Consider the following 24,801-nt stretch of genomic DNA (forward strand, 5'->3'; position numbering starts at 1 on the left):
TGCTTAGCTCCCTGAAGCAGCACTCACAGCACAGCACACAAAACCAATAGCACCAGCTCCTGTTGAAAGCTAAGTCTGAAGGGCGTTGCAACAGGAAGGACCCTGCACCACTTGTGACTGGCAGGTCACCTGGAGGACCTGATTGGCTAGTGAGACATGAGTGACAAGAGCACCTATCATAGGGTTACAATGTGCTTATAAACACAGCACAATGGTTCCTGTCCCTCCCTTCCACCCCAGACAAAGACGTTTTGTAGATCAGCAGAAATATGCATATCAATAGCACTTGCCCTTGGCTGTAAAAGCAGACCCTCCTCTCTTCCTACTCTCCATAGGCCCTTCCCCTTCTTCCTCCAGGACACAATGTGGATAGATAGCTCATACAACCACTGTATTATGTTGGGTGGAGTGATTCTCTGCCACAGAGGTACAAGGGTGCCCAAAATATTAACAACTAAAGAGATATATCAAAGACACACAAGGAGAGTGTTTCTTGTGTGACTTAACACTGACATCAGGTGAACTGAAGGTGTTTTTTACCTGGTTGTCACAGGGACTTCAGACAACCAGCAAAGAAAAGCAGGAACTAGATTACAAACAAGATAATTGGCCTTTCTCCAATCAGACAGCTGGATGATGGCTCCATTGCTTAAGGTGTTTTATTCCTGAAATTCAGAGCAAACTGTTGGCAAATTAAATAATAAAAGAGTAGTCTTCATGGAAAGTTGAATACTTAGAGAATAGTGGAGCTAGAAGACTGCATTTATGAGTACCACTGTTAGCCAGCACATCTTTCTCTTTAGGCATGGAAAAAAAATTGTATTATTCAAGGTTCTCTACATGATCAGGATTGGTAGAATGACTCTCTCCATGTATGTAGAAAGTGGATTTCCTAGAATATCTCACAAGCATGCAGAATGGGAAGGAGGTCATTTTAACTAGCCCTCCCTGCTGTCTGTCTCAAGGCTGTGACATCATTGCAGAGAATTTCATTTTTAAGCTTCATTTTATTTTATGTATATGGGTTTTGTCTTCAGGAGTCTTTGCATAGTACTTGCAGAGGCCAGAAGAGAGTTACAGGAGATGGTTAGGTATAATGGAACCTGTGTGCTACTTTTAACTGTTAAGCTTTCTACCTAGGCCACTTATTTATTTAAAATTTATTTTTATACATTTTAATTAATATGTAGTAAATCAATGTCCCCCTTCCTTGTCCTCTATCCCTCCTCATAGTCTTCCTTTTTAATTTCTTTCTTGTTAAGCATGTCAGAATATGTATGCACAAATAATATGAATAAAACCTGCTGAGTCCATTTCTGTTGGTTTGTTTATAGGGATTCAAGGATAAACACATTGTATTGGATATGCAAATAGGGAGCTCATCCCTGCCTGAGGCTTATTCTCCTACCTGCAGGAGAATTCCACTATTTAATGAGCAACAAGAATCTTATCCCCCAATGATCTAGGTACCTTGGACAGGAAACATTATCAAGAATATAAAATATTACCAAAAATAGTAAACTTAAGGTGCTAAATACCTCAGGTAACAATTGCTTGTGCCATGGCCCTGAATTTCTGGAGCTGCAGAGAAGACAATGGACATTGTCCTGAGTCAATTACAGTCTCCCTTGCTTCTGTGGTCCTCTTCCTACACCACAATAACCATTCTTATCTTACATGATTTTGAAATCCAGAAATTCCTACCTCCACATTCTAAGTACCATGATTACAGGCCTGTGCTACCATGCCTGGGTTAGGTGGCTTCAACTGCATTTAGTGAGGAATTAGAATGACGGATGAGTATCCAGAGCAGTTACATTTAACTATATTGAAAAACTACTTATGTCTGTGAGCCTGAGTTTCACCATCTGCAAAATAAGGAAAGAACTCTTCCTAAGTCATTGATGAGTTATAACAGACTCAATAATAAAGAAAAATAAAATTTCTCACAGTTGGAACACAGGGGACATTTAGGCAGGAAGGCTACATTTCATAGGAATCTTCTTCAATTCCTGGAGATCCCAGAACCTGTGCTCTGACTACTCTAACTGGGCAGGCTCAACCATTTATCCTCAGTAAGCCAATTAAATGACCCATGTTATCCAGTGAGTGACATGCCCATTTATATTGCATGCACTCTGAAGGCAAAGAGAACAGATCTCTCTGATTTCCTAGGACAGCCTAGTCTATAGTGGGAGTTCCAACCCAGCCAGAGAATCATAGTAATACTATTCTTCACAAAAAAGAAAAGGGAAAAAAGCAAGTAATTAATGAAAATTTAAAACATGGTATTTATTCAAATTGACTAATTTGGAACAATAAAGTAAATATAAGAAAACTAATTCATCCTTGGTGTCAAAAGAGGTTTAGATAGAAGGTAAAAGATATGCAAAACTAAGTAATCTAATGAAGCCATGTCATTAATTTTCCCCATCTTTAAAACCCTCCTGCATTCTCATCTGGAGGATTCAAGTCTTTTCCCACAATGAGATGCCCAGTGAAATTAGAATTGCATGGGGTCTGCAGTTCCACTAGTTGTTAGCCAAAGGGAGAGATGTAAGTGTCTCTTTATAATATCCTTATTCCTACCAGGAATGGAGGTTACAGGGATTGACAGGGTGGGGACTGAGGAGCTTTAAGGCCCAAGTGAGGGCCACAAAGTTGGGGACCGAATGAAATTGTCACTGACAGCTACATGTGATTGTCAAAACAGGAGAGATTGTAAGACCTGGAGTATACTGATTTACCCCAGCTGAGTAGATACAGAAAGCACAATAGAAGCCAGCTGGTCCTCAGGTACACCCCAAGCATTCCTCTCTTGTCATTTGATCCTGGGCTTTCATCATGGAAGCTCCCTCCCTAACACTTGTCCATACTCTACAGCTCTTTGTAAATGCCTGATTGCCTACCTTCCAGTGACATCTGTTTAAGTCTCAGGATCTCCGGACAAGCCAGATGTCATCTGGACTCACCACCATTCAGGGCTCCTAACTGAAAGTTTTACAAGTATCAAGAAAACAGAATACCATCCCATTCAGACAAGTCAGTTTCAATGCCTGTGATTTCCTCTCCTCTCCTTAGAGGAGGTATAAACTTCAGCATGGGGACATCTGACAATTGTCCTTGGGGGCTCACATTGCTCCTCATTTTTGGCATTGAAGCCAAACTCAAGTTTTGTGGCTTTGGTCCAGCAATCAAACACTTTTTAAGACTTGTATTGTCAATTGCACTCCTGATCATTTTTTGTATTCTTCCCTCATTTTCTGGAGATTTGGGCTTGGAAACTTCTTTAAGAACCATGTCTAAGTTAGTTTTAGAAGCCATTAACCTTGTATTTCTTGTGGTTGTTCAAAGCACAGGTAAAGATGAAATCAGGATCATCCATTCACATATAATGACATATTCATGGGGCTGAATAAATGGATCAATACCTAGAGTACCGACTATGTATTCACAGGGCCTGAATTTGATCCCCAGCACCCAGAAGACACCTCACAACAATCTCTAACTACAGGCACTGGGAACCAGACCCTCTCTTATGAACTCCATTGGTACCTGGCAACCTCTTGATATACACACTGGCAAAACTTACACATCTAAATTAAACTTCATTCCCTTTGAAAACAACATATACATGAAGAAGTCTTTTCTAAAATATGGAATATATATCTGTCTTTTCACCATTTGTATATCTAGTACCCTAGCAGGCTCATAGAATTTATCAGATTTCCTGGACCTAGAAATACAGATAGTTCTGAGCAATCTGATGTGGGTGCAAGAAACCAAACTTGGGTACTCAAGAGGAGCAGGACTATTCAATGTACTACTCTCCAGCTCGCAAATATGACATTAAAATGTAGGTGAAGCTGCCAGGTTACTCCTTCTTGCTCCTATCACATGAAGGTGATAAAAGTCCTTGTCAAAGGATTCAATGGCTTTCTAACCCATTTTAAATATACTCTCTACTTTGCTTCTTATTTGCATTACTAATATAGTTCTCTTCATGTGAGTACAGGTAACAAAAGATAACAAACCTGATTTGTTAAAACCAGTCAGTGCCCAGTCAGATTATATAGGAAAAGTTCTATAATTGTAGATGTGCCTTTTCTTTTTGGAATTTTTTTGAGACAGGATTCCTCTGCATAGACATGGCTGTCTTGGAACTCACTATTTGAACCAAGCTGACCTCAGACTTCAAACTCAGAGAGATTGAACTCCTGTTGTCTCAAAATTCCTAAAATCACAGAATGTTCCTCTAAGCCCAGCTGAGATGTGTTATTTAAATGATCTGATAATGGAAATGGAAGCAATTGAAAAGCACAAGTTGAAGGAATTCTGGAAATGAAAGTTAGGCTAGCCAACAGGAACTACTGAGGCAAGCTTCAACAAAAAAAATAGAAGAGGTGCAAGAGAGAATCTCAGGCATTGAATATATGTTATAAGAAATGGATGTACTAGTCAAAGATAATGTTAAATCTAAAAATTCCTAAATCATAAAATCCATAAAATCTGCAACACTATGAAAAGACTAAACCTAGGAATAATATGACTAGAAGGAAAAGGAATTGTGGTGATATTTTGTGTACCACTAGATTAAACATAGAGGCTAGACAGTGTTGGCACACACTATAATCCTAGCTGTTAGAAGGCAAATATCCATCTTGATCTCTGTGAGTTCAAAGCCACCCAGTATTACATGAAATGACTGAGTTTGGGTGAGAAACAATGCCAGGCACACCCTTATATCCCAGTACTTGGGAATCACATGCCTTTCAAACCAGCACCAGGAAGGCAGTAATACAGCTGGGTGGAGAAAGGTATATAAAGTGTGAGGAGGTAGGAACTAGGCTCTCTTTTTTTGGCTGAAGCCCTTTTCCACTGGACCACTTTTGTCTGAAGACTCAGAGGATTCTTTGAGTTGTCTAAGTGAGACTTAGCAGGAGTTTGTTCCTTTGTCTCTCTGATCTCTCATTTACCACAATAACTGGTTCTGGGTTTTTACTAATAAGACTTTTAGAAATTCAAGCAATGAGCAACTCCATCCCTTAGGTCCAGAAAATATATGCAAAACTATCATAGTTGAAATTTCCCAAACAGAAAGGACACCAGAAGAACACAACCCAAGAAATAAAATAAGCAGGGCTCATAGGGGCTCCCAGAGCCTGAAGCAGGAATCGTGGAGCCTCCACGGGTCTGTGCCATGCCATGTCCTCTGCATATATATTACGGTTATGTAGCTTGATGTTTTTGTAGGACTCCTAACAGTGGGTATGGGAGGGAGGTATTTCTGAGTCTTTTGCATGATCTTGAGACACTTCTTCTATTGTGTTGCCTCATGCCGCCTTGATTATGAGGGTCTGGGCCTAGTCTTTTTGTTGGCTGTTATGTCATGTTTGGTTGATATTCCTCAAAGATCTACACTTTTCTGAAGGGAAATGGAAGAAGAGTGGGTCTGGTGGAGAGGGGAGCAGAGCAGCAGACTCAGGGGTGTAGAGGGAGGGGAAATTTTACTATATAAGGGGATATATTATATGAAAAACTAATAAATTTTTAAAAAGGAAAAGAGAGGAATGTGGACACAGTGAGGGAAGAGTGGATCAAGGCAAGAAGAAAACTCAGGAGGACAGACACCAAATCCTATAGCTCTGTCTTATACACATGGGGTTTCATTCTCAAAGGGCTTAGACAGCTACATTCCTGAAATTTTTCATACATGTCTCTCCCTTGTTACTTCCACTCCCTGTATCCAGTTGCCTGTGGCAGATATCTCATAGCTTGTGTCACTCATTATCAAATGATCTCAAACAACACAGTCTTCATCTTCACAGCTTCATGGAATGAGCTCTTGGAATCTCCACATTGGGCTTCTGACCCATGCCAAATAATATTGCTGAACTGAAACCACAGAGGAAGAATCTATGACTTTCATATTTAACACTTTTCTTATTTCCAGAACCAGTACAATATGGGTGAATCCCCCAATTTAGATTCTAAGTTATAAGTTGTGATGGACCTTACCACCTTTGGACAAGAGTTGTAGCAGGTTCTGCATGAAGTTTATTCCTGGGACTAGGGATCATTTTGCTTACACATTCCATAAATTGAAAAAGGGTGGAGGAGTCTGTTACCTGCTTTTTATGGATTCCCCCACACATGTGTATATAGGCTTAAGGAGCTACACCACCCATGTGCATAGATTGCATGATCATGTAGTGCACAGATTACACAAAATGTTAGGTCCCTTGGCTACTAAACAGCAAATGTGCATTCATGTAGCAACATTCCAGATTCTTTGCTTATTAAAAAAAGAAATATTGGGTGAACAGGAATAGGGCCACTGTGTCTCCTGAAACTGCTTCCAGCTGACTCAATGGGCATTGGTTAACTCTTAATGGATTGGGAAAGGGAGCTTTTGGGAAGCCAGACATCCTGGTGTAGCAGATGGTCATCTGCTGCTTTGGGAATTGTCCAACACCTTCTACTGCTTAAGTCTCTGTAGCTGCTTGTGTCTGAAAAGGTGCTGTTCAGGTGGATCCAAGCTGGCTCTGGAATTTGCTCACCTGTCCAGGTGGATTCATGCTGGCTCACCTGGGTATACTTGATGGTCCTTGGACTCTGGCTCTATGGTGGTCCTACAACAATAGCTGAGTAGTTAATTAATTAGGAGCAGGAACCAGGAAGGAAAACTGTAGTGGGTAGCCATTCCAGCTTTGATCTGAAAGTTCCAACCCCCACTGAGACTCTGGCAACTGTCACGCCTATAAGGTGGGGCCAAGGGAGGCACCTGGAGACCCGAGATCTGGATGGGCCAGTGCTCTGTCTGTGCCAGGACCCTGAATGGTGGAGGTGGACTGAGAAGAGCTCCAGAGAACACCACTGGACTGAGATACACCTTCCCCAGACCCCACGACCTACCTATTCCTTAATTTGTAAGTTATGTCATTAAATAAATATCCTTTTAACTACATGGAATGGCCTTAATAATTTCACCAATATCTGGCACTCACGTGGGGCAAATTCCAAAGGCCTGGGTAGCTCCCACCCTCTCCTCCCTGGCTGACAGGTACCTAAACCTGCCTGCAAAATTCCATATAACCAGGGAATGTCTACACAGTTCCATTCCCAAAAAAGGGAGCCACTAGTCCAGTCTCAGTTCCCTAGCTTAGCCCCGAGACCAGCAAAAGAGGCACTACCCTACTCCATGGCCTGCTCCCTGAGTGCTGGCTCTGGTTTCCGCCATCTCAACTCCAGCCAAGATTGCCAGCAGGCCCTGCTTTGGAGCTGTGCCATTTCCACCTGCTGGCTAAAACATGCTACGACACGTCCCCAAACCAAAAAAGGTAAGCATATTGTTTCAAGTAAAGGTACTTGATAATTTTACACCTTAAAATTGACTAATAAACTTTGAGTAATTCTTGTAGTATGGCCAACAATATTACCTCACAAGAATTTAAAAACCTTTTTGCCTGTATGATGAATGGCATCTTCCTGGAAACATATGACATCCCTAAGGCATATCTGGCCTGTACCATTTTAGCATTCATCGTAATAATTCACAGTGTTCAAACACTGGTTTAAGATCAAAGATGAGTCATTATTGGGACTGATACAGGTTTTAAAAGATAGCAATGAAAGCTTACAGAAAAAGATTCTCTCTCTGGAATCTGCTTTAAAAGATAGCAATAAAGGCTTACAGAAAAAGATTCTTTCTCTGGAATCTGCTGATCAGGATTTACAAAACAGGCTTGTACCGAAATTTGATCTTATTGATAATAAATGTGAATATCTAATGGACAGAACACTAACTCTCCAGACACTATATAAGGAAGAAAGATTATCATTAATGGATAAGATAAGGTCCATGGAATCATGTGTTTCTGAGAAACATAAAAACTTCTATGATTCCATGAGAAATCTGGAGTCCCTTGCCAGAGAGGAGGTTCACTCCCTACAACAGACCCTAGGTGCTCATTTGCAAGCCCTAGAAGAAACTCTCAGTAAAGATGACAAGGGACCTAAAAAGCAGAAGGGCAAGACCATAGAGATTGTAACATCTCCAAATGGCTCCCATACAATGGCTTATCCTGTTATCATCCATGAGAAGCCAGCAGATGACACACACCCCGAGCCATATAATAGTTATACAACAAACAATTTCAACAAGGGACTTTAAAAATATAAAGGAAGCAGTAGTTACATATGGGATACACTCCACATATGTAAGACAGATGTTAAATTCGTGGTCTAACTCACATAGAATCATTCCAGATGACTGGCATCAGTTAATTTCAGCTGTTCTATATATAGCCAACAGTTACAGTGGAAAAGCTAGTTGAGAGAAGAGGCAAAAAAATTAGAACAACAAGGTAAAATCAGAAGTTTTGTGATCTCCCAAGATCAAATACTTGGTGAGGGATGTTTTGCTGACAGGAATGTACAAGCCACTTATTTATGATGAGCATACAATATCCCTATGCCATACAGCAGCTCTAAATGCTTGGGAAAAATTCCAGAACCTGAAAAACCAACTGAGATATACACAAAAATATTTCAGGGACCACACGCACCCTTCACTGATTTTTTTTTTTTTTTACAAAGACTGAACACAGCTATTACAAGAGCTGTGTCAGATTAAGAATTAAGAAAAGTATTAACTGAGTCCTTGGCATTCGACAATGCTAATGCAGAATGCAGAAGAATTCTTACACCATTAAAGATCAGATTAGCTCCTATGGAAGAATGGATTCAATATACTAATAGTGTTCAGTCTCTTAACTACAGTAATGAGGCTTGGATAGGAGAGACAAATCCCAGAAGTAAAAGAAGGTCCCGTAGTACCAAATGTTTTAAGTGTGGTACACCAGGTCATATAAGTAAAAACTGTACATGGGGTACTCCTAGAATTAATACTCCTCCTAGGAATAGCCTAAACAGGAGACCCTAACCACCTCCTGGATTATGTAGAAGATGTGGCAAAGGCCAACATTGGACCAGTGAGAGCAGATCAAAAATAGATATACAAGGCAACCCTTTACTGGCGGGAAATGCCTCAGGGGCCCTCTTGCAGGCCCCCAAATCAAACGTAGTACGAACATTCCCAGTCACTGTGGAAGAAATTCCTCTCCAGGACAACTGAATAAACCAATGCCTATTGTAAAAACCGATACTGCAATGGATGATAAAACAGCTTCGATAGATGGATCACAGTTTACAAAGAACACTATAAGACAAATATTTTGGCAGACTTCCATAAATGAACAAAGACCAAAGCTTAGAATTTGAATTAATGGCCTGGTTCTGGAAGGCCTGGTAGACACAGGTGCAGATGTGACTATAATTACACCAAAATCATGGCATCCGAATTGGCCACTTCAAGAGGTAGATGTCCAAGTGTTAGGGATTGGCACCCTATCTCAGATAAAACAGAGTTCGAGATGGGTTTAATGCATAGGGCAAGAAGGACAGAGAGGAAGGCTGAAGCCATATCTAGCAAATGTAGCAGTAAATCTTTGGGGACGAGATTGGTTACAACAGTGGAATACCCAGATTAAAATCCCTACACTTTCAGAAAAGGAATACAGACCAATGCATGTTTCTAGGAATAATATCATGACATGCCATAAAAATCAGTCACCAAACATTCAGGCTGTTCACAAACAGAGCACGACTGTTGTTGAACTCTCAGAAGCACCAACTGCCTTACCTTTAAAATGGCTAACTAATAAACCTGTCTGGGTTGGACAATGGCCTTTGACAAAAGAGAAGCTACAAGCTTTAGCTGGTTCAAGAGCAGTTAAATGCTCAACACATTGAAGAATCTACCAGCCCTTGGAATTCTCCTGTATTTGTTATTTTAAAAAAAGTCTGGTAATTGGAGAATGCTGACAGATCTGAGAGCTATTAATAAAGTAATTCAGCCTATGGGCTCCCTACAGACTGGGATGCCCTTGCCCTCTCTGCTACCCAAAGAATGGCCTATAATAGTTATTGACTTAAAAGACTATTTCTTTACCATACCCTTAAGAAAGTGATAGAGAAAAATTTGCCTTCACAGTACCAAATTATAATTCTCAGCCAGTCAAGAGATATCAATGGAAGGTCCTCCCACAGGGAATGTTAAACAGCCCTACTTTGTGCCAATACTTTGTACAGAAACCATTGGAGATAATTCCTGTAAAGTTTCCACAATCCATAATTTATCACTATATGGATGATATCCTATTAGCTGATCCAAAGTTAGATACATTTAGAAAGCATGTATGAAGAAGTGAAAAAAGTTTGCCTCGCTGGGGACTGCAAATTGCTCCTGAAAAAAAAAAAAAAAACAAAGAGGAGATTCTATTAATCACTTAGGATATAAGATTGAGCTACAAAAAATTAGACCCCAAAAGGTACAACCAAGGAGAGATCGATTGAAGACTCTTAATGATTTTCAAATGGTATTAGGAAGCATTTCTGCTGCAGGCCACAGGAATATCATAAGAACTCAGCTGGTTATGGCAAAGTCACTACCTAGAGGAATCAAGGAATTCCTCCAGAGGAAGCCAAATCCCAAGGAGTTTTTTGTGTTACTTGGCTTGTTATATATCAGCTGTATTCTGCTATGAAAACGATGTGTGCCTTCATAGTTTTTCCAATTGACTTTCCCCTAAGAAGGACTAACAGTGTAGACTGATCATTCTCCGGACATACACATTCCAGGTATTTGGAGAACAACCTCAGGAAAGGCTTTCACTGGAATCAGATTCTCTCCCTTAGCCACTTTCAAGGACTACAGGAAACACCATCCAGGTGGGCGCCCATTGTTAGTCCCAGGTGGACTAACAATGATAACAGCCCACATGCAAGTCTCCTGACTTACAGTGAATTCCACAAGGAGACACCGCCTAGGAGAGGTGGATGTTAAGTAATAGCTTTACACAATTTAGCTTGGACCCTCCTTTTTATATACCGGGACTTCCATGGCACAAGACAGAGAAGAGAAACGAGAATGGAAGAACTAGATGGGTAAGAACTTGAGAGGAATGAACTGAGATGGGGAAGAACTAGATTGAAGGCCTAAAAGAGAGGACTAGAGGAATGAGATGGAAGATGAGGAAGAGCCAGATGAGAGAGAAGGAGACGGGAAAGGAGCTGATAGGGGAAATAACAAGACAGGTGAGAACCTAGAAGGGACAGAACTAGATGAAGGAATTAAGATAGAACCTAGAGGGGACAGTAGATAAATATAGAGCAATCAGACAAGAAAGGAGCTAGACATGAGAACAGAACTGAAGCTATGTTTAAAGGATGTTATGCCAGAGGAATTAAAGCAAGTGGACAATAGAGCTCGGTGTGCCGAGATTCTATTTCCTGAAAATAGTCCTCGCCATTCGTAGTTCTCTCTCCTGAGCCCCTGGGATGTACAATATTGAGGCTGGTTCCTCGAATATTATACAAGACATTTCCAACTTACTGGGTATCATGGGAATACCCAAAGATGGACTACAAAATTTGGCTAATACTCTAGAAGGGGACAAAGAATTAAATAGTCCAAAAGAATTATCAGCAAAGCTGAGAAGGAATTGGCTCTAGTAGAAAAGATAATTCAATAAGCACATGTGGATTGTGTGGATCCAGAACTTAAATGCATTCTTGTCATATTCCCCTCCAGACATTCCCCAACAGGTATTTTGATGCAGAGGTAAGATATATTGGAATGGATATTCCTACCATGTAAACCAAATAAGAAATTAAAGACTTATATAGAAAAAATCTCTGATTTGATTCAAAAGGGTAAATTAAGACTTCACCAGTTGACAGGAATGGACCCAGCAGAAATTGTAGTACCTTTAACTAATGAAGAAATTTCATCACTATGGAAAGATAATGAATACTAGCAGAGAGCCTGCAGTAACTTTTTGGTAGAGATTAACAACCACTGTCTCAAAAGCAAGAGAATAGAATTCATAAAGAAGACTGAATGGGTCCTTCCTCACATGGTACAACAAAAGCCAATTTCTGGAGTCCTCACATTCTATACTGATGAAAATAAATCAGGGAAATCAGGATATAAATCAGGAGACTTAAGTAAAGTGGTACAAAGTCCATATAGCTCTGTACAAAAGGCAGAAATGTATGCCATTCTGATGGTACTGATGGACTTCACAGAACCCCTCAATATAGTCACTGACTCTCAATATGCAGAGAGAGTTGTTTTACATATCGAAACTGCTGAATTTATTCCTGATAATATAGAAGTAACTTCATTATTCATACAATTGCAGAAAATCATCAGAAAAAGGGAACATCCTCTATATATAACACATATTAGATCCCATACAGGTCTGCCAGGACCTCTAGCACAAGGTAATGATGAGATTGATCAGTTACTAATAGGTAATGTGCTAGAAGCCTCAGAATGTCATAAGAAATACCATGTAAATACCAAAGGTTTGAAGAAGGATTTCTCCATCACTTGGCAACAGGCTAGGGATATTGTGAAAAAATGTCCTACTTGTTCATCTATAACCAAACTCCATTATCTGCAGGGAGCAATCCAAAAGATATTCAAAGAAATGAAATTTGGCAGATGGATGTGTTTCATTTTGCAGAATTTGGAAGATTAAAGTATGTACATCATACCATTGACACCTATTCAGAATTTCAATGGGCAACTTCTATGAGTTCTGAAAAGGCTGATTCTGTGATTACACACCTATTAGAAGTTGTGGCCATCATGGGAATACCTGTACAAATTAAGACAGACAATGCCCCAGCATACGTCTCCAATAAAATGAGACAATTCTTTGCTTATTACAATATAAAGCATGTTACAGGTATACCACACAATCCCACAGGCCAAGAAGTCATACAAAGATCCAATTGAACTTTAAAGGATATGCTAAATAAACAGCAACAGGTAACAATGACTCCTAGAAATAGACTGCATAGTGCTTTATTAACCCTGAATTTTCTCAATGCTGATGAGAAAGGATCAACAGCTGTGGAGAGACTTTGGATGACAGACAAAACTCCTGATCTAAACCAACCAGTTTATTTCAAGGATGTGATTACCTCAGAATGGAAACCTGGATATGTTCTATGTTGGGGAAGGGGTTTAGGGGTTTTGCCCTTGTTTCTGCAGGAGAAGAAAAGCTATGGTACCAACAAAATTAATAAAAATTCGATTCGAACAGGAAAAAAACCCTTGATGAAGAGAAGTAAAAGATCATCCACAAATGTGACAACTCTACAAGTTGTAAGAAGAATTTAACAACCAAAGGTTGGGATAGGGTTCTGTTTTTGTCTTTCCAGGATAATGGAAAAACCCATCTTCCAAAAATCATAAGGCCTTGGATATCCAGATGTTTACAGCAGAAAGAAATCTATTGGTACCAATCTACACACAGTAAAATCTCACTGTCTAAAATCTATCTCTCTATCAATCTAGATAAGTTGTGGTTCCAATTCAATTATAAGCCAAGCTGGCTTTGGAGAGGGAATTGGCTCACTCCTTCTCTAAACCCAAGCATATTGCTAAAAGAAAAGTTTGAAAGATTCTTCAGTCCTGTATCAGAAGAGACCTCTGTCCCTTAGGGACAGAAGGAAACCAATAGAAAGAGACCATTGTCTTCAAAATTCTAATTCTCTCCATGCTTACTCTTGATTTCTCAGAATCCTTTCTTACATGCTGTGTCTTTTTTAATCCAAACCTCCCATTTTTGATAACAAATAAGTTTTTCCAATAGCAATCTCAGAAGTCTCCAGAAGGAAGATGGGGCCCCAAAAACAACTCGACTCACTCCAGAATGATGCCATAGTAATCATCATCATACTACACTTCTTGCCAGAATTTCAGACAATCTTAAACATTACTCTAAAACTTACTGCAAAACCTACAGTTAGTCTAACTGAGATTTAACTATCTGAGATTTCTCATAGTACCCAACAGAGATAACATCACCCCCTAAATGACAGGAAGTAATTCTAAGAAAACGACGCCCCTTCTCCCTTAGGTTTCATAATACTCAGGGTTATGGATGATGGTTATACGGTTGGGGGTGGAAGAAAATGTTAGACTCAGTATTCTAAAAAAAGGGGGGAGAAGAAATGAAATGGATAGGTATAAGATATTATGGTACATCATTGTATATACTAGTAAACAAATTTAGTAAAATAGCAACCTTAGACAATTTGCACTGTAATTTGTACTGTTATGGATTCTTATATGTTGATACAAATGTAAACTATTTTTATATTCCTGTTTAAGATAATTTGTATATTGATACAAATACAGAACTATATTTGTTATAATGTACACATATTTCTACTCTTATTTGAAATATTTTTATATTGATACAAATGGAAATTTATATCTGTCATACTTTATGTATGTTCTACTTCTTATAGACTGTTTACCTTGTTTATGTGAAGCCTTAGTCCTTAGGTTATTTCAGTAGATAAGACTTATAGATTTATAGCACCTATGCCTGTCATCTCTATAGATACATTAGTTAGGTTATCCAGATTTACATATACATAGGTCAGATGGACAGGTAATCTTCAAACACTTCATAGACCTAGAGAATATGGCATTTAAATAACTTAGAATTCTGTTGACGTGAGACACAATTGTTCCTGGCTACACCAATTTGATCCCTAGAGAATGTTGGGCTTCTAAGATATTTCCATTTGGAAGTTTGTCTTCTTGGCACAAAATGGCCTACTGGACAAAGAACTGCCCTTGCCTTGATGGCTGACAGTATGAATGCAATGCTGTCCTTTCTGTACAAGTGGGACACAAGGAAAGCGACCACTATACTCTGCCAAAACAGGGTAAGATAGTCTTTCAGAATTCCTGCTTCTGAAAATGGTCTGTCAGATACTCTAGGCCTGTAGCCAATTTGAATGCACCAACAATGCTGAGAAACATTAGGTGACTGTCCAGGCTGCCAGCTGTCTTGATCTACTCTTGCAAGATTCCTGAAAGTTGCTTGCATCCATCTACCATTTCTCAGGTACCATTATGTTCATTCTCAGGTCTTTGATGGGACTGAAGACTAGCAATTATAGTTACAACTTAGTATATATAATATCTTAGATAGAACATATTAAACATTAGAATCAGGTTCTTTAGGATAGGACACCTTTTGGAATGATCTTTATAACATGCCATTTACCTATGCTTTATACTTCTCTGGATTTTAGTATGTGTTTCTTGCTTGTTATTGTTTGCATTGGTTGTAGTTCCATCTTATCTAAGTCATTATCCCTCATTATTCCTGGACAATATTTGATAACCATTCCTTTGTATATAGTCTTGTATTAGTTTAGAACCTCCTTATTTAGACAAAAAGGGGGAGATGTAGTGGGTAGTCATTTCAGCTTAGATCTAGAAGTTCCAACCCCCATTGAGACTCTGGCAACAGTCATGCCTACAAGGCGGGGCCAGGGGAGGCACCTGGAGACCCGAGATCTGGATGGGCCAGTGCTCTCTCTGTTCCAGGACCCTGAACGGTGGAGGTGGACTGAGCAGAGTTCCAGAGAACACCGCTGGCTTGTGATACACCTTCCCCAGACCCCGCGACCTACCTATCCCTTAATTTGTAAGTTACACCATTAAATAAATATCCTTTTAACTACATGGAATGGCCTTAATAATTTCACCAATAGAAAATGTGAGGTGAAACTTCCTTCTTCTAGAATTGGTGACAAGGCACTGGATTCTTGTGCTCTCTGAAACTTGAGAGAGAGCAGGGTCTGTCTGTGTCACAATCATAGCAACTGGTATTGTGCAGAGTGGTCTTGCAGCCAGGCAAGTGGAAAGTAGGCTGTTGTAGATGGAACAAAACCTCGGTACAGTTTCCCAGGCACAGAGCACCAAGAGGGCCTGATTGGTCTCAGCACCAATGTTGGTTTATGTGGTGGTACTATGTTATTATATATATCATTAAGCAGCACTGTTACCATGCAAGAAAAGCCATGAGGCATGACAAAATCCACTTTGAGAGTTTATTAGGGGAGGGAACAGAGTGGAATGTGCTTTATACCTATGGAAGGATGTGCAAGGGGAGAGGGGAAGAAGGAGAAGGTAGAGGAAGAAGTATAATGAATAGTTCTATTGGGCTGAAATTGCCAGATGACAACCCCTCATTGTGGGAGCTTAGGATAGAAACTCAAGCAACTGAAGGCAAAATCCCTGGGGAAACTTTTTTACTTACTTTCTCTCATACTTGGTCACAGTCTTATCAGTCACTTAATCAGAAAAAAAACAAATATGAAAATAGCAACAGGCAAAAAACATCAATATGCCTAGAAATGATAGGCAAGCCTTTTAGAACAAGAATAGAAAAGTAAACTGTACAAAAAGAAAAGAAAGTAAAGTAAACTGTCTTTCCAAAGAAAGCACACATGCTAAAAAAAAGATCCTCAATGAATTCATAACACAGAAAATTTTCTGAATTCAAAAATTAGTGAAGGTTCATCATTTTCCAGAGAAACGACAATATAATTAAATACAAATAGAAGAGAAAACATGGATGGTACTACTGAAAAAAAAAGACAGAAAAACATACCTATAAATATATATCGTGGTCCCTTAACAAGCACTACAAGATTATAATCTAAATCAAACTATGAGAAATCTCTGGCCATCACTCACCCTATGCACCCCAGATCTCCCCTTTGCTAATAACAGAAAATGGGTTGGGTGAAGAGACCTGTTCCACCAAAATTGGAGAGAATCACCTGAATCCTTCTGATATTTTAACTTTGTAGAAAACAGTTGTGACTACTAAAAAGATCTCATTCTCTTATCATAAAGTAAAGGATATTTGCTAGGAAACAGCAATTTGTTCCCTATGATTGATGACTGGATATAAGTCTGAATCAGTGAAGAAATGAAAACCTTTCCAAACCAAATGCAAGATAACAGATTTTTAAATAAACAATGTATGATTTGTATTATACACCTAAAGCAACTTACTTTGCTTTTATTGCTTTATAAGTCACAAGAACTTTTGAAACAAGTTTATCCCTATTTTTATGTGTATGCTTATATGTGAAAGAAATGATGCCTTCCATGTATGTACAGGTGACATATCAGAGATGAGGGTGTCAGATCCCCTGGGTCTGGAGTAGCAGGTGTTGATGACCTCACAAATTGTGTATTGGTATATTAATTCAGTTTTATTCCAAGAAGAATATGTGCTGAGATACTGGACAGGACCCATAGTACTTTTTATACAATAAACTAAATGTCTTTCACAGACTAACAACAAGAACAACAAGCCCTAAGGAAATAAAGAAATGATCCTTAGAAGTATGATGCATCAACATTAAGAAATTGTGAATGGCAAATTTGCAGCATGAATTGAATACAATCCAAGAAAATTCCCAACAATGTATCACAGAATATCAGACTCCAAAGATAGATGCAAAGTGGTAACTCTCAGAATGCTCATAGGATTATAAAAAAAAGTAGTACACATTAACACAATGTCATTTCTATTTTTACCAAAATGCTACAGCCATTAAGACTATATACAATATTTGTGAATGAATAAAGGGATGAAGAGAAAAAGCCAAGAACAAAAGAAGAAAAATTTAATCAATCTTTAAGCAAATGACTAAAGGAAACTCACTCAGGAAAATGTGATCATGACCAATTATCCAACTACCTATAATTCAATGTATATAGAAATTAAATAAACACAGACTTCACACCTCACACAAAATTAACTTGAAGTGACCCTTAAACTGTTGTTTGTGACCCTCTAGGTATTGATATTTCTTCCAAACAGAAAGGTTCCAGGTTATCTGCTACTATGACTCTGTGCAAACCCATGTCCCATTGTGATTGCAGGCAAACACAGCCCCACTCATGCTCACAAACAAAACAATGTAGAAGAATAATTTAATATTCACTTTCTACCACTTGGCTTATCAGACAAAATGTGGAATCTGCCCTATGCACCTGCCAAACACTATGCATACCTGAAGTATCTCATAAACTTTTCTCCTTTAGAACTAAACTTCCCTAAATCTGGTCAACCCTATATTAGGAATTTAAAAACATTCCAATCACATATTGAAGGATGATCCCCATCACTTCCTTTCTTCCAGTCTCTCAATTATCTATAGCATTTATAAGAAAAACCTGAAAGTGGAAATCAATGTTCAGAATTTCTAGCAATGAGACTTTCAGTTTTCAAATATGTCTTCCCATTCCACACAATACAAATGCCTGTGCGTGCACAGTGGACAGTGATATATGTTACAAGCATTATGCCCTTCCATAGCCAGTGTGACACAGCACCCCCCCCATGCCAGGGAATCCACATTAGTTGAGGCTCAGAGGAGAAGAGTCGCTGGTCACCAAATGGATCAAGAGAACCACATTTTGCCTCATGGTCCCTCTCATTCCCAGCAGCTCTGACAGCTCAACAGAAATGCTTCTCCATGTTTGTGGTCAGCGGCTCCCACATTCCCCATGGCATGGCTTGTGGTCTCCCTCAGAGCTCCCTACATTAGAACCAGAGGAGAATCCTGGAAAGAACCTGCAAATTTTATCCCACTGCTACTCCTAATTGCAAAGAATTCCCAGAGACCCACATTAACTAAACTCACCCAGCTGGGCCTCAGGACATTAACAGCTCCCCTACTGAGTGATCAAAGACCCAGATAGCACAGGTCTTCCCAGCTCTGCTCTTCTATCCTAGGGCAGGCAGAGCCCTAATCCGGGGAATTTGCATTCTAGTAGAAATTCTTCCAGTCTCCCAGAGGACTTTCTCTTCCTCTCCCAAGGAAAAGGGTCTTTGCTTGAACACCCCATTACACACTCAATGTCAAGTGCAGCCAAACAATGCCTCATAGCTGGGCAGTCCTGTAGTCAAACAAAGGTCACATTCAAACAATAACTGTTGTTAATGCAAAAAGAGGCCATAGATTAGAAAGCAATGTGCAATAAGAAATGGCTTGCAGGCAGGAAAGCGACTGTGGACATGATGTAGTTATAATCTCAAAGGATTATTTTGAAAAGTTGAAACAGGATTCATAACCATGTGCTCCAGAGACTAGGGATTCATATGAGAGCACACCAAGGGTTCCTCACACCTTTTCTCTCAGGCTGGACATCTTAAACCAGGAAAATCAGTCCTGTTAGTCAGCACCACAAGGTTTTCCCCAGATCTTCCATTTTGGTTGAACTAATGTAATGGAAGTAATTTGGCTTCACAATGAAGTCAGTCCTTTATTCAGATTTTTTAATGCCCTGGTCTGTGGATCCCAACACATGACCAGTCAAAACATTTATGGATCACCTAAAATTGATTACCTGATTCCACATTGCTAATCTCAACTGTTGTCACATCAGGAAAGCCCTCAGCCTACTGCCTGTCACTCTTTTCTGCACTGTCTGTGCACCAGCTTTAGTGTTGGTCAGGGAACTCAATCCTTGCGCAGGTCCTTCTTCATTTGTAAGTGCTCAATAAAAGACAGAGATATTGGAGAACACTCATTCACTGGTCAAATTTTCCTTCTCACTGAGTAGTCAATGACCAGCAGTAAAGCTATCTTTCATGCTTGTGTCTGCTGCTCCATTTCTGCACTGTCACACTACACCAGATTCAAAGTTGTTTAATGAACTCTATTTTTGCAAAGGTCCCTCTTCTTTTGTATGTCCCCAGTAAAAGCTAGAGAGGATGAGGGTCATACATTAACTTGTCCATTTTTCCTTCTCACTGCTGGTCAAGGCCCAGTCTGGAAGGAGTTGCAGGACTGTCTTCCCAGCAGTGGGCAGCAGAGGCAGGGTTAGGTGCTCAATTACAAAGCACAAGGCAAGCCTAAGCTACAGGAGACGTTACACAGATATAAATAATCAACAGAACTTGAGAAAATGCAATGACTGAGAAACATTGGAGAACAGAAACAAATAGAAAATAGAGCAGCAATGCATTTATATAAAATAAAATTATAAAAATGATACCAATAATTGACTTTATAAAATGATAAACATAATTTATTCTTAATATAAAAATCTTAAGTATATTGACATTGGAAATTACTTGTCTCTACTATAATAGAGGAAATGTCATTAACAAGAGATGGATTGACTTTTCCCATAAGCACATGTTGGCTGCTGAGATCAGTAACCAGACACACAGGAAAAGTTACAGTCAAATGGCCTCTTTCTCAATCCTCTGTGTTGACTTAATAGTGTCAAGCAGGATTAAACACATCTGCATTTGGACTGTTTCCTAATTGGAAGTTCAATATCTTTGGCTCAAGTTAACAGTCATAGACTGTACACCCACCATTCTGGTTTGTATTCATTCATGTGACATTGATTAATGTCACTCCTTCTCCCACAATAAGGTCCTTTTTCATAATGGAGACTGCAGCAGTTGATTGTCTGCCCTGTTTCCCCTGCAGTGTACAAAATAAACTATTCCTACTAGTCTGATCTAAAGGCAGAAGTCAAGCTGAGCTCCACATGCAAATCATTTTCCTGTGACTGTGGTGGAGAGTTGACTACATGACTCAAATGGATAATTTTAAAACTCGAAGGTTGGTTGGGCAGTGGTGGCACACTCCTTTAATGCCAGCACCTGGGAGGCAGAGGCAGGCTGATCTCTGTGAGTTTGAGGCCAGCCTGGTCTACAGAGTGAGATCTAGGACAGGCACCAAAACTACACAGAGAAACCCTGTCTTGAAAAACAAAACAAAACAAAAACAAACAAGCAAACAAACAAAAAAACCTCTGAAGTTGTACAGTCATTTAATTTAATAATGTTGAAGGTGTAATATACAGGATCATAAGGTCATTGCCCTGGAGAAAAACAGACTGAAATCAAGGCCATCTGAATCAACACAGGAGAGTTTATCTCAGAAACATTTTTCTAAAAGACTGGAAATGCAGCTGTTCTAGAATTAATATGCCCCAGGGAGAAATCACTCCACATACTTATGAGATTATTTAAAAAATCACTTTAATGATACTATGTATGGCTAAAGCTCAAAGAGAAGACAGCCTAGACAGATATTTCATTTCATATATGCTGTTATCCTTAATGTTCTTTTAGGTTCACTCTCAAGGTTACACTTTGAACAATTTAAATGTGGAGAGACTACTAGTCTAGCCACTTAGGCAGATGGGAGATTTAAACAGCAAAGACATTCCCAGAATTATTTAAGTATACCAGTGACCTGATACAACAGGTCATTCTTCAGTAACAGGGTCCTGAGGTGAGAGTGTCAGGGGATGAGAAAGATAGGAAAAATAGAATGGAGAAAAGACAAAAGCTCATTTGGAGAGATCTTGCACAAACTATGTCACATACCAAGTAAGCTTCTTTAGAAGAACAGCATCTGGTATACGACATTCAATGTGGTGGGGGGAGTTGCTAGGGGAAAGAATGGAAGGACATGGAGGATTTCTATGAAGTCAGCAGAAACTATCATACAATGGGACAAACTCAGGAGGAGGCTAATCAAACAATGCTGCACAAAAGGAGCACAGGGTATCTCATGAACATTAGTAAGTTCCTGGTGGCCTTGGGACTGATAACCATAGCTCCATGTCATAGGAAGAGTTAGGTTCTCAGAAACTCCTGAAGCAACCCCTCTCCACAAAGGCCCTGGTCCCAGACTATTTCCAGCTCTTCCGAGCATATTCCTGATTTTAGGGACTGAGCTCTGTTTTATTGTCTATACATCAGGCCCTTAGTGGAAGCTCCCCATGCCTAGGCCACAGGCTGTTACTGTGAGACCAAAATGAGCCATCTTAGAAATAAGACCAAAATGCTTTCACACTAATACTAAGGCCTAAGATTTCTCCTTTCAGGTACAGGCCATGAGTTCCTAGAATAGGCCACCAGTTACTGAAACCAGTCAGTCCAGATTCCAGAAACCAGGAAGTGTAAAAGTACAGAGTCACAAGGTAGCCACGAGATAATGACTGCCAGACTATAGAATGTTCCAACCCTGGTTTCCAGGGTAACTGACCATAAAAATGTCTCCATCTGAGGGCAGCCAATGAGCAATGGTGGCGGGCAACTACCCCCTTAGAAGTAAGATTAAGCCATGATTTCTAGAAAGCCCCAAGAAGTGAGCCAATCAGAATTGTACCCGTACTAGCACACCTAAATGGTGTAACCTTGTGGCTTTTGCCTTTAAAAACTGAACTTGCAGACAGGCAGGCACTTCCTCCAGCCTTCACTGCATTGGATGTATTGGACGAAGTCCCTGTCTAGGCTTGTATTGGATATCCAAAATTAAACCTTGCTTTTGCATTCTGGCATGCTCGTCTTTGGTGGTCTCTCTGGGGTTATGATCTGGGCACAACATTTGGGGGCTCTCCATGATCCCCAGAGACCCCTCCCCTGCTGGGACCCCTAAAAGCTCCAGAGGTCCATCTGCACTGATCGGTAAGAGCACTCCATTTTCTTGTCTTTGCTTTCCTTTTACTTTCATTTTCTTATCCAAAGCCGGTGGTTGAATCTGACAAGCTCTCACCTTAGGAGACGCGCCTGTAAGGTGACCCTGGAGGAGTTGGGAGATGTCCCAACCTCTCATCAGGATGCGGGGTCCCCACTGGTCCCCCTATCATAGGATGCCTGTCAGGGGTCAGTCTGTTTGGACGCCTGTGAGGGGTCCATCTCTTTGGATACCTGTGAGGGGTCTGCCTGTTTTGTGAACTCTGGGGATTGGGAAACTCTTTTGAAGTGTCCCTGTCCCATCCGTAAGGTCTTTGGCATAATTGAGGCTCCCTCTCTGGACTCTTGTCTGCCTGAACCATCTGTAGGACCCTTGTTCTTCCTTTTTGTCTGCCTATCTTGTTTGCCAGTGTGATTTGTTATACCTATATAAATGTATAAATGTGTGAGAACTATGGCCACATGTGTGAGTGTTTTATGCCTGAGCTTGTGTATGCATCGGGACTTGTGGGCCAGATTGTCAATGGAAGGGATGGAGACCCCTTCGGTGGTTGAACTGGCACAGACTAACCGAACTCCCCCATTACTTCCTTGCTCTCTCTCTCTGACTAGAGTGCAGGCAGCAGGCAGCAGAACTTCGGAGACCCAGGGTGCCGTTGAGAGAGGTAGGTGGCCCATGAGCATCACAGGGCCTAGACACAGCAGGTTCAGGGCCCCAGCTCACTCAGAGAGCTTTGGAGTAGAGACTTTACAGCACGATGTGGGTGGCAGCCAGATTGGCCCAGAGGCTGCATGGGAACTAGGCATGGCTGTGTCCTAGGACAGGTTATGAGCACTGTGGGGGCCCAGATATGGCCGGCAGGTTCTGGCTGGGCTCCCGTGTGGACATGGAGCAGAGCTGGCAGGAGCCAGCAGGAGCCTCCAGGAGCACAGAGTGTGGGGGCTGGTGGAGAACTAACTGCCCCTCCAGGATCACAGCTGAGGAGTAGCCTACAAGTCTGTGGGCCCAGCCAGGACATAGAGTCACTTTCAGTCTGCCTTTCTCATGTACTTGAAAATCTGAGGTTAACAGCAATCTTTTGTCCCCATGGTGCACGCCTTCCCATCCTCTTCATCTCCCTTGCTGTTGGGTGGGAGTCCCAAGACTTGCTCTGGGGCTAAAACCTGGTCAAGGTCTGGCTCCAAGAATGGAATGTCACTGCCTATATGAGGTTAACCAACAACAGTTTCTTGTCTATGGTACAGTGCTGATGCAAACTGAGAGTTATTCTTGTTATGGTATATGCATGTATTTCTGTTCTTGCTTAAAATTTTGTAACTTTACAATATATTCTAGATTACTGAGTGAAATCACAAGAAAGACTTTGGTAAGAGTTTCTGTTTTAAAAGAAAAGAAAAAGCAGATTTTGTCTAAAGTAAATGTTTGAAGGATCAAAGGAACGGACTGAGGGTACATGGAAGGTTGTAGAAGGTCAGAGGGGATGTGATGTAAACTGTTTGTTATGGTTTCTTATAACTGCAAATACTGAATTTGACAGTTAATTCTTATTGGTTTTCATCTTAAGAATGGCTAATGATTCTGCAAACTGCTTATGTGTGTATGTGTACAGGTATGTTACTTGAAAATGTAAGCAAGCTTTAACTGTATGTATGTATGTGTGTAACTAGGATCCAACTGTGGGTATGTGTGCAAGTAATTATTGTTTAGAAAAACAAGCTTTAAACAGCAACTACATGGCTTCTTCCATCTTGGCTAGTGACCTTGTAGGCAGCCATCTGGCTGGCAGCCATCTTTTACTAAGGTTATAAAGATCTACTGAGGTTAACACCTAAGTGCTTATGTTTTTACCAAGTGTACAACAGCAAGTTACTAGAGAATTTAAATAGATGGCAACATATGTTTAATAAAAAAAAGATACTTAATAAATATTAAAGCTGCACATCAATGCTTTTATACACAGGAATACACCCTGCTCTGGCAGCGAAAGTTTGCAACATAAAGGAATCATAGGAAACAGCTGAGGTTTGCAAATGTATGGCAGGACTAGAGTTCCAAAAAGAGTCTAGTTGCAGTGGCAGACCTTATCAGTTTTAAAAAATGCTAGTGCCAGGTGATGATCACTGGAAGCACCAGCCATAATAAAATGGAGCAGGCAGGCTATGTACGTGCTGCCAAAAGTAGGGTCAAAGAAATCATCCAAGCCTCTAAGTAAAAGAACCAAAAAGATTATAAATAAATTCCAGATATTGAACTTTAGGATTGTTTGCACTTTGGAGTTTGTTTTTACTTTATACAGATTATGATGATGCCATGTTTTCTCCCCCTTAAAGTAAAAGAAGATACTTTATTGTTGATATTATAGAAGATATTTGAGAATGTTAATCT

The sequence above is a fragment of the Peromyscus leucopus genome, unplaced genomic scaffold (assembly GCF_004664715.2).
Source record: "Peromyscus leucopus breed LL Stock unplaced genomic scaffold, UCI_PerLeu_2.1 scaffold_1192, whole genome shotgun sequence".
Lineage (NCBI taxonomy): Eukaryota > Metazoa > Chordata > Mammalia > Rodentia > Cricetidae > Peromyscus > Peromyscus leucopus.